Below are 12,110 nucleotides of genomic sequence, written 5' to 3' on the forward strand. Positions count from 1 at the left end.
TATTTTGTTTAATGGGCTGGATGGCCCAGTTCAGGAATTGAGGGCCTAATTTAAGATAAATGCACAAGATTTGGCTAACTAAACATCAAAAATTGTAGTTTGATTGATTAAAATTTCCACATGAGTGATCTAATTTATCTCTAAATAAATTAAAATAATTTAGAAATAAAATTTGAATTCGACCAATTATAACTTGAAGACTAAGAATTTAACCGATCAAAATCCATTTATGAATCATCATGTTTTATTTCTAATTAAATTAAAAGATTTAGAGATAAAATTGAAGAAAGTAAGTTCCAATAAAATTCTAGTGCTCTTTCAAGCCATTTAAAACACATTTGAGATGAGAGGAAGAAGAAGATTTTGAAGACTCAAGCTCTCTAAAGTCTCAAACTCCAACAAATTGAATCTTGATGAGGAGAAGATCAAGATCGAAATCAATTTTGTTCATTTAAGATCAAGTCTAGTTTAACCTTTGAAGTGGATTTATTGAAAAAAAAAAGATTAAGACAATAATTTTTTTATTTTAAAAGAGTTTCAAAGATTATAATTTCATTTCTAATCAACAGAATTGTTATGGCATAATGTTTGAAAAACTTTTAAATTATTAAAAAAATTTAAATAAGTCATTATTCTTTTATTACGTTTAATTAAGACTTCATATTTTTATTTTAAGTTAAATAAATCTTTATAACTAATGGTTGACTAATAGTTATTAATCAAAATGTGTCTTATCATTTTATACTCACGTGACGTTGATGTAAAAAGTGAAAAATACGATATGACTATATTACCATATCACATCAATATGCCACTATGATAATAACAATATAATATCTTGATTGAACATAATAAAAATATAAAAATTTATTTGAATTTTTTAAAATAGGTTAAGGGTTTTTTTAAATATTATGCCAATTGTTGTTTATTTCTAAATTTTCTTTACCTTCGTTTTTATACAAAATTTGTGTGTTAAACTTCTTTCAAGCCCAATGGAACAGTCTTTGCCTCTAATCACTTTTCTTCGAATTTCAAGCTTTCAAATTGTAATGGCTCTTGAGAAGAAGCATAGATGTTCTTGCTCTCCCTTTAAGGTTTAAGGGAGAGCGTTAGTCGATTGAAATCGAAGATTTGAATTGTCGTAACTCAATCATTTTGATTTAGTTATTCCATTTTGATTTTTTATCAGAAAATTCAATCTCATTGAATTAATCCATCGATTAACAAGGTTTAATTTTCCATTCGAATTGGTTGAATAACTAAACTATTAATTATATATATAGATAAATTTATGTTGATATCCCTCCCTTCATTATTCTTCTAGATGTTCCTTTGCAGATGATGCCATCATTTTTTCAAATGGTAATCGGTCTGCTTTGAAGAAGATTATAGAGTTTCTGAAAGAATACAAACAAGTTTCTGGGCAAATGGTGACTCAAAATAAAAGTTGCTTCATTGCTGGTAAGAGCAATTCTTTTGCAAGGATTCAAACCATCAAAGTGGCAATAGGCTTTATTCATAAAGAACTTCCAATAATTTATTTAGGTGCCCCTCTTTATAAAGGCCACAAGAAATCGTGGTTATTTGATTCTATAATTTCTAAAATAAAGGATCAAATCTATGGTTGGGAAAATAAAATATTATCTCATGGTGGCAAAATTACTTTATCGAGAAGTGTTCTTAATTCTCTGTCTCTTTATTTATTACAACTACTTAAACCTCCTCACTGTGTTACTGAGAAACTTGAAAGCATGTTTAATAGTTTTCTGTGGGATGATGATTCTTCTTCTAAGGTGTGCTTTCCTTCTAGTGAAAGTGGCCTTGATATTAGAAGCCTATCAGATATATTTGAGGCCTTCAATTATAAATAATGGGGGAGGTTCCGAACTTCAAAAAGCTTATTAGCTAATTTCATGCGTATTAAATATTGTGGAGGACAAATACCTATGCAAGTTGTCACAAATATTCATGATTCTCCTTTAGGCAAATGTTTGAAGTAGTACGGATCTTTAATAGAGACAAAAATTAAATGGAAGATTGATAGAGGTAATTTATATTTTTGGCATGATTATTGGGTGGGTAATGAACCCTTGATCGATTTATTTCCATCTCATTTGGCTTTCATGCTTAAAGTCATCATTATTTTATCAATAATGATACTGGGAGTATAGAAAAATATTAAGAACTATCAATAAATAATTCAATGAAATAGCAATTCCCTAAAATTAATTAAAAAAATTAAATACAATATCAATAAACAATTCAATGAAGAAGCAATTTCAAATAAAAAAAACTTAATTGTTCATGAGAATCTAAGCAAAAAAAAAAAAACACAAATAATTTATAGGAAAACAATCAAACAATCTCTAAATAAATAAGTAATAACCAATCTTAAGTGCTTAATGAAATCTGTATTTTGTTGTTTTCAACAAAAGATGACTAAGACAGTAAATTTTAAATCAAAATCACTAAGTAAAAATCATTAAATGAAGAAAAAAATTTAAAGTTGAAAATATTAAAAATAAAATAAGTAAATAAACTAAACTTATTAATTATTATAATATGAAAATTGAGTTACTGATTAAAAGTTTTTAACATAAAAGATGTTAGCTAACAAAAAAGTGTAAAAAAAATAATTTTTTTATGTCTACAGTATTTGGTAAAAAAATGGAAAACAAGAAGTAGTGGTTATGAAATTTGAAAAGATGGGATTTGAGAATAATTTTTTTGCAATAGGTTTTATTTTAGTCATATTAAAATTAATTGTTGAGTGATTGTTGTGGAGTATTATAAAATTTTTTTAAAAAATAAAAACATATTATAAAATTATAAAATTTTTATGAAAATGAAATTATAATATTTTAAATAAATAAAAATAAATTATTAATTATTAAAATTGTTGGGGGTGGCCCCCCTCCCCTCCGCCTCTACCTACAACATTCCTTTACAATGCTGCTAGACGGTAATAAATACTCTCTTCGCAATTAACCTTAATTGAAAGGTGAAATTTGTAAAATGTTAACTGGTGGTGATTTTTAAATAAAAAAATTTGTACTTAATGTATTTGTTGGAAAAAAAGATAAAAATAATATAATAAATGTAAAAATCTTTTCTAGAATAATATTCCAACTAACCTTCTCCAATATTTATTGGTATCGTTAACCGTACCTTTTACTTTTATTAAGGACAGTGTTATTGTCTAACAAACATACGATGATTCAATCATTTAAAATATTAATTTTTGAAATTAACTTGAATTACTTTGGGTTTTCAATGTTTCATAAATAAATAAATTAATCAATAAACTTCTGTTTTGCAGGTTTTTAACTCTAAATGATATTGGTAAAAGATTTACTAATAATATTTTTGAACGCTACTTGAAATAATAATAAGAAGTTGAAAATCCCCACAAGATGCTTACTATTCCAAAACTTATTTGTAAATAATCTAATGAAAAACTTAGATTTCCAATGATATACAACCGTGCTGAAATCCTGAGACAAAAGCTTACAAATATTTCCACACTTCAAAAAAAATAATAATAATTGAATGGTTGCCTGCGTAAAGTTTATTGCACATGGGAACACAGACATGATTTTGAAGCACTCCTTCCGAGGCAATGGATTACTAGTCCAGTCTGTGATTGTATTCTGAGGTGATTCTCATTCATAAAGACAGCCAATGAAGGGAAAAAGAAGATCTTCACCAACCTATCAATTGAAGATCAGGTGGACCTGTAAAATCGTGCTTTGCACCTAAGGATCATGAATTCAATGTTATTGATAATTTATTTTGATGCTGTTTAATATGATAATTAGTTCTCAACATTTGGATCTTAATAATCTTAGCAACATTGTCAAACTAATGTATATAAGCATTGCAAAACTAAGAGTTTCTTTTTGAGACAGGCTCTTATTGCGATGGAACCGACTGGTGCAACTGACTCCTTGGACCAAGAACAAGTCCCCCCGGAGGACATAGAAAGAGTAAGGGAGTTCATGTTAACCCTTCCTACAGGGAATGGGTGGAGATCCTTTCAGCCTTTTTGTTTATATCAAGGCTTTTGGGGCTTCCCTCATTTCCTGGAAGGCATCATATTAGCTGAGGAACATTTCAAGCCTAAACCAGGTGATGTCTTTGTTTGCCATTGCGACTCGAAAGCTTTTTGATAATTCCAGCAGCCCTTTGCTCACCAAAAATCCCCATCTCTGCGTGCCATCTTTTGAGGGTTATGGGCAGAAGGCCGATATACGTGAGCCAGGAGTCCCACTCATAGCCACCCATACTCCCTACACTTGCTTGCCAAAATCTGTCTTGGATTGTTCTCCTGATCATTGTAAGATTGTTTACATCTGTAGAGAACCAAAGGATGCATTTGTTTCCTTGTTTCACTACGCAGCCAAGCGGAGACCTACGGAAAACGAACCCATTTCCCTGGAAGTGGCTTTTCATCTCTTTTGTGAAGGGAAGTCTTTTTTTGGACCCTGTTGGGACCATATTTTGGAGCACTGGAAAGCTAGCCAGGAACGGCCAGACAAGGTAATGTTCCTGAAATATGAAGACATGTTAAACGATTCTGTGTTGTATGTGAAAAAACTAGCGGAGTTCATGGGCTACCCTTTTAGCTCGGACGAAGAACAAGTTGGGGCAGTGCAGAAAATAGTAGACTTGTGTAGTTTCGAGAATCTGAACAATCTGGAGAAAAACAAGACAGGAAAGCGGTACGCGGATGATAGTGAGGCAACAAACAAATATTTCTTTAGGAAAGGAAAAATTGGAGATTGGCAGAACTATCTTACTTCTTGTCGTGTGGGTCTGAGAACCCAATCACCATACGCTAGTGAAAACTCTAAAAAATAAAGAGTCACCATCAATCTTTTTTACTAGGTGTGATTGGCCACCTGTTGACTCAATTCTAATCGATGAAGCCTTAAATTAATTTTAAACCTACCGAAAAGAACCTTAAACTGGTCTACATTTTTTGAGATCTAGGTTCGGGAGTACGGTTACGCCCGAGAAAGGATTAGCACCCTCGAAACGCCTGTTTCATGAACGGTACCATTTTTAAATTATCCTATTAGGCTTTATTTTTTAAGTTCATTTTATTTCCTTAACTATAACTTGCTTATTATATCTCTAATTTTATTAAATTATTTTATTTGATTCTAAAATGAAATACAAGTGTGAGGCAAGATGAAATGCATGGCGTGAGATAAAAATATGTCGGACGAATAATCTTTTATTGAGGACGTTCTCCCTAATCCGCCCATCATACTTGTGGGATCCATGGTGTTCTCCTACCTAAGGAATTATCCGAGAAATTCGTCTTCGCAAATTCGACGAATAAAATCTCATCATTGGGGTTATTGTACGTTTTTCTTTAAAAAATAATATTTTCATGAATAATGAACTTAATACGAGCGAAAGTCTTTTATTAAAAATGTTTCCCTGAGCCCTCCCATCATATTAGTGGGACTCGGGAACACCTTTTCACATAGGAAACTTTTCGAGGAATACCCGCATTCGCAAGATCCTCGGAAGATCCCATCATCGGGGCTTAAACTCGAAAACAAAAATATTTATATGCAATGATATGCATGATGCAACTATCTATTTTAATTATATGCTATGCTAATGCAATTACCTATTTTTTTATCATTTTTTATTATTTAATTATTATTTTTATTTTATTTTATTTTTTATTATCATATTTTCTATTTTATTTCTAATTAATATTTTTTATATCTCTAATTTTTTATAACTAGCTTATTGTATCTCCAATTTTATTAAATTATTTTATTTGATTCTAAAATGAAATGCAAGTGTGAGGCAAGATAAAATGCATAGCGTGAGATAAAAATATGTCAGACGAATAATCTTTTATCGAGGACGTTTTCCCTAATCCGCCCATCATACTAGTGGGATCTGGGGTGTTCTCTCACTTAAAGAATTATCCGAAAAATTCAGCTTCGCAAATTCGACGAATAAAATCCCATCATCGGGGTTATCGTACGTTTTTCTTTAAAAAATAATATTTTCATGAATAATGAACCTAATACGAGCGAAAGCCTTTTATTAAAGATATTTTCCCGAGCCCTCCCATCATACTGGTGGGATCCGGAGACACCTTTTCACCTAGAAAACTTTTCGAGAAATACCCACTTTCGCAAGATCCTCGGAAGATCCCACCATCGGGGCTTAAACTAGAAAACAAAAATATTTATATGCAATGATATGCATGATGCAACATATATATATGCTATGCTAATGCAATTATCAATTTTTTTGTCATTTTTTATTATTTAATTATTATTTTCATTTTATTTTATTTTTTATTATCATATTTTCTATTTTATTTCTAATTAATATTTTTTATACTTTACATTTTTTATTCTAGGTTACTCTTATATTTTCCTTTTATAATTAGATAAATTGTTTATAATTCCATTTAATGCCTAATTTTAAATTAGTTATTGTCTTAAATTTTTTATTATTTTTTATTTATTTTTTATTTTCCTATTTATTTAATGTCATGTATATTGCATTTTCACAAATTAATTATTTACTATATTTTCAAATTATTATTCTTATTTTTATCATCATTTTTTTTATCTATTATTATTTATTTATTTTTTATTGAGTAGTTTTTTATATAGTCAAATTCTTTATTTATTAAAAATTTCGGGATCTTGAAATCGAGGCCCTCCCATCGTACTGGTGGAACCTTGATTCGAATTTCGAACCTAGAGAATATGGACCCGAGATTGCGACTTCTCGCGTCTCGACCGATCATCCCATCATCGGTAATTATTTGTAGTTGATGTCATGGTAATTTTTATATATTTTTATTTTTATATACATGTATTTTTAATGGTTATTTATATATTTGCAGTAAACATTTTCCTAAACTTAAGTTCTTTGCATAACTAAACACTATCTAAAATGTTATTATTATTATTATTTTTATATATATTTGCTATCCTTATTTTTATGTTATTCTATTCTTTAGTAATTTCCTAACCCTAGGACTATTATCTAGAAATTTTTAGAACATTATAATAACTTAAAATTAATTTTATATCATCAAGTATTAAAGCTCTAACTAAATAAATTGGGTGAAATCTAAATAAGCCATATCACAACAGTTCAGACAACTCAAATCACCACAGACCCATTTGGGAATGAGTAATATTTTACCTGATTGGGCTAAGTGGGCCCAAGCTAACTGGCTGACCCACGATCTTCACTAAGCCCACTGTTTGGTGCTTTGCACAGCCACCCCTGGTATGCCCAAAACGGCGTTGTTTGATGCAATGGAGAAAAACCTTCCCCTTTTTTTTTTTTCTTCTCCCTTACCGCTCACCTTTCTTTCTTTTCCCTAGAACCTTTCATTTTCTCCCTTTTGTTTCTCTCTTTAGCCGCCGGCTACTCTCCACCTTCTCTCTAAAATCTCACCAGCTCTCTCTCCCTGTAACAGCCACCCCAAACCGAACCTCCCTAACCGGCGACGCCGCCGGTTACCTTTTCCTCACCTTCCGCCGATCGATGACCCAAGCTTCCCTTTTCAACGGTGTCGCTCCAATCTCTCTCCCAACCACCGATCGATACTCCTTATTTCTCCTTCACCGTTTTTTGATCGGCGGCAAGCTCACCAACCGGATCTCCTATCGGCAGTCGAATCTTTCCTCTCCTACCGGTGCTGGCTACCAAGATCGAACTTCTCCTCACTTTCTTCTACAACCGATCGGCTCTCCCTCTTCGCCTTCTCTTACCGCCGATCGACTTTAGCTCCAGATCTGTCCTCCCTGCAGCTGCTCGACGTTGCCGACGTCGCTCCCTTCCCTTTGTCGGTAGCTAAAGCCCCTAACTACCCACCGACGGTGGTGTAAGTACCCCCAAAAATCCAAAATAAAAACCCCCTCCCCCAAAATCCGATTACTCTCCTTCTATTGTGTATTTTTGATTGATTTTTTTTGTATTTTTTGGATGCTTTTTTTTCTGATTTGTGGATTATTGTGGTTGCTAGAAAACTAGGATTTTCTCTGGTTGCTGTTTTGTGGTTTCTTGGTTGCCTAGGGATTCTTTTAGAATTGCCGATTGTTGGGTTTTTCTTTGATTTTTGCTCCTCGATTTTTTTTGGCTCCTCCTTCCCCCGGGTTGCTACAGTGCCCCCTCCCTTTATACTCCTTTGTGGCTTCTGGAGGGGGCACGCTCCACTACTTTGCCAGATGCGAGTTTTTCGCATCTGGCACTATAGTGGTGGTACTGGCAGGGCGTCCGCGCTCTACCAGTACTTTTTTTTTATATTCTAATTATTCAGTTAATTAATTTTTAATTAATATTTAATTTTGATTTATTATTTGTCAAAATTTAAGTGTCTACAGTTGCCTCTTTTTGCTCTTTTCTGTAATCTGAAATAGTGTAAAGACGTAGACACTGTACTTGACTTAAAATTTCTTATTTCTCTTAACAAAGCTTTTTTTTTTGTTTTATTTTTTTGGTTTTTTTTGTTTTGTTTTTTTTATCTTTTTGTTTTTTGTTTTTTTTTTTGTTTTTTTTAAATGAGACTCCTCAAAGCTGAGGCAACGAAACTTTAAAAATGAATTCCTTAAAATTGAGGCTACGAAACCTTTTTTTTTAAAAATAAAATAAAACTCCCCAAAATTGAAGCAACATAACTTTAAAAATAAACTTCTCAAAATTGAGGCAACGAGACTTTAAATGAACTCCTCAAAGCTGAGGCAACGAGACTTTTAAAAATGAACTCCTCAAAACTGAGGCAACGAGACTTTTAAAAATGAACTCCTCAAAGTTGAGGCAACGAAACTTCTAAAATGAACTCCTCAAAGTTGAGGCAACGAAACTTCTAAAATGAACTCCTCAAAGTTGAGGCAACGAGACTTTTAAAATAAATTCCTCAAAACTGAGGCAACGAGTCTTTGAAAATCTTAAAACTAATTACCCAGAAGTTTTAGAAGATATACCCGGAGGATTTGAGAAATGTGGCTCCTCGAAAACTAAGGCAACGTAACTTTAAAAAAATCTTGAAACTAACTACCCGGAGGTTTTAGAAATGTACCAGGAGGTTTTAAGAGAATAATGTGCCTGGAGGTCTTGAGAATGTACCCGAAAGTTTTGAAAATGTACTTGGAGGTTTTGAAAATATACCCAGAGGTTTTAAGAGAAAAATGTAACTCCTCGAAAACTGAGGTAATGTAACTTAAAAAAAACCTTGAAACTAATTACCCGGAGGTTGTAAGAGAATAATGTACCCGGAGGTTTTCAGAATGTACCCGGAGGATTTAAGAAATGTGGCTCCTAGAAAACTGAGGCAACATAACTTTAAAAAATCTTGACACTAATTATCCGAAGGTTTTAGAAGATGCACTCGGAGGATTTAAGAGAATAATGTGTCTGGAGGTCTTCAGAATGTACTCGGAGGATTTAGAAAATGTGGCTCCTCGAAAACTGAGGCAACGTAACTTTAAAAAATCTTGACATTAATTATCTGAAATGTTTCAAAGTAGTACTCAAATTAATCAAAGCTTGATGTCTTTGCATAGTTTTTTGTGTTGCATGGATTTTCTCCTTTCCCAATGCATAGAAACATGTGTGAATATTGACTATTGCACAGAAATTTTCCAACCTTACTGTTGCATGGTCATGTGCATGTATGCATGATTGTATGACAAGAGGAAAAGTTACCTTTGTTTCATCATTTCATTTTAGTGTCTTCCTCTATTGAAAGCCATTCTTCCTATCTTTGCACACTCTTCTATGATCTTTTTGTGCAATTGCCAATCACTTTATCACAAAAGAACTTTCTTGCTAGTCTTGTCATATCATTCCCAATTCTTAAAATTACTTCCCGAAGATGGATACGCCCATGAGATCGTGTGCTAATTCAAATTTGATTTCAAAGGTTCCTTACCTCTTGATCATTGAGAAAAGATTCACAAAAATGCTTGCCTCATCATTTAAAACTTTTGATCTTCATACTACAATAACAAAAGTTATTTTACAAAAATGAAGAACTCTCCATTACTTTCAAAGCATCTTGAATTTTGATAAAATTGCCCTACAAAATCAATTTTTTTTTTATGACTAAAAGTACTTCAAGTTTGGAACAAAACTGAGTCATTTTAACATTTTTTCAACATGTGATACTTGAATCTCTTGAAAATTGATGATTACTGTTTGAAATGATTTTGGACGAGCCAAATGACAATCTGATCTTTCATATGGATTGGATGGTTTAACACATCAAGGTCTTGGTAAACAATAAAGATTTTCACCATTTTATGAGGAAAAGAAGAAAAGTTGAAGTTTCTTTATCTAAGCTCACAAAGGTATATTGATTTTTGTAAGAAGATTCTTTTCAAATCATAATAAAATTTGATATTACCTAAACCTCATGATATGTGGCAAAATGATAAATGTCAAGATCAGCTATTATAGGTTTAATATTGCATAAGGTTATTTTGACAGAGATAGGCTCAAAATTTAGTATGAATTTTTTTCAAATGATCTTAAATTTTAAAGGGTGCTTGAGAGTCTTAAACCTTTAGGAAGGTGTCCAACACATCACTGTGTGCCAACCTTTGTGGGTTTCGGGCAGAAGGCGGATATACGTAAGCCGGGAGTCCCACTCATAGCCACCCATGCTCCCTACCCTTCCTTGCCAAAATCTGTATTGGATTGTTCTTCTGATCATTGTAAGATTGTTGACATCTGTAGAGAACCAAAGGATGCATTCGTTTCCATGTTTCATTTCGCAGCCAAGCGGAGATCCAAAGAAATCGAACCCATTTCCCTGGAGGAGGCTTTTCATCTCTTCTGTGAAGGGAAGTCTGTTTTTGGACCCTGTTGGGACCATATTTTACAGTACTGGAAAGCTAGCCAGGAACGGCCAGACAAGGTAATGTTCCTGAAATATGAAGACATGTTAAACGATTCTGTGTTGTATGTGAAAAAACTAGCAGAGTTGATGGGCTACCCTTTCAGCTCGGACGAAGAACAAGTTGGGGCAGTGCAGGAAATAGTTGACTTGTGTAGTTTCGAGAATCTGAGCAATCTGGAGATAAACAAGACAGGAAAGCGGTACGCGGGTGATAGTGAGGCAACAAACAAATCTTTCTTTAGGAAAGGAAAGGTTGGAGATTGGCAGAACTATCTTACTATGGCGCAGCGTCTGGACAAGATAATGGAGCAGAAACTGAGTGGATCCGGCTTGACTTTCGAACTTCAGTGTGGGTCCTGAGCATCAACCAAGGCATATCATCTAGCTATGCAGTAGTCTTTCAAGGTTTTAGTGTTCATCATGCATAATAATTGTCGGTTTGCAGTTGAACCAGACCTGTAACCGTAAGTGTGTTTCTGAGATTTTTTCAACGTATTGTTGAAACATCTAAGTTTGTATAAGTTTATTTGCAAACTAAGTGTTGGGATTGTGTTGATTTTCAACCTATTAATTGAAAATCTTATAAAAAATGTTTAAGGGAGCAAAAAAGGATCAGGCGTGATATCCAAACTGCAGGCAAAGACAGCACTGAAATGGACAACACTATTAACCCTACACCTTTATCGTGGCATGTTATCGCTCACGAATACTACTGACCCTCCATTACCGACCACCACTGATCGCGCTTTGATTGTGAAAAGAAGAAGAATACCACTTTCATGACTTAGTTCAAGCGAGAGAAAGAAACCAAGCTAATATATGTTCGGTTTCATGACTGGGTTTAAGTGAGAGAAAGAAACCTAATACAGGTTCGGTTTCATGACCCCGTTAAGTGAGAGAAAGAAACAAACCTAACATAGGTTTATTTAGCAGTCGAAAAAAATCTTGGTGAAGAGAAATTTGGCACTGTATCAACTTTAACACTGAAATGAAACCCTTGGTTCCGAAGCCTGCAATGGATGTACAAACCCCAGCAGAACACGATAAAGAAATCAACAGAGAGTATTAAGTCTCCAACCAAAGTTCCTCATTAATCAACCATGGGTTTTCAAAAGAGTCATAGTGCTCCTTTTGAAAAAACCTTTTTACACTTCTACCAGTACTGCTGGAATATTAATATATAACTTATTATTAACAATAGTATAGGATT

The 12,110-nt window shown here is 33.1% G+C and overlaps 2 pseudogenes; both read left to right on the plus strand.

The window, feature by feature from the left end:
- The first annotated feature begins 3,920 nt into the window (after positions 1-3,920).
- Positions 3,921-4,860, plus strand: LOC18599218 (cytosolic sulfotransferase 17 pseudogene; annotated as a pseudogene).
- A 5,166-nt stretch (positions 4,861-10,026) lies between these two features.
- LOC148762841 (flavonol sulfotransferase-like pseudogene) lies at positions 10,027-11,260 on the plus strand (annotated as a pseudogene).
- The last annotated feature ends 850 nt before the right edge of the window (positions 11,261-12,110 follow it).

The sequence above is a fragment of the Theobroma cacao genome, chromosome 5 (genome assembly GCF_053813885.1).
Source record: "Theobroma cacao isolate CCN51 chromosome 5, ASM5381388v1, whole genome shotgun sequence".
NCBI lineage: Eukaryota > Viridiplantae > Streptophyta > Magnoliopsida > Malvales > Malvaceae > Theobroma > Theobroma cacao.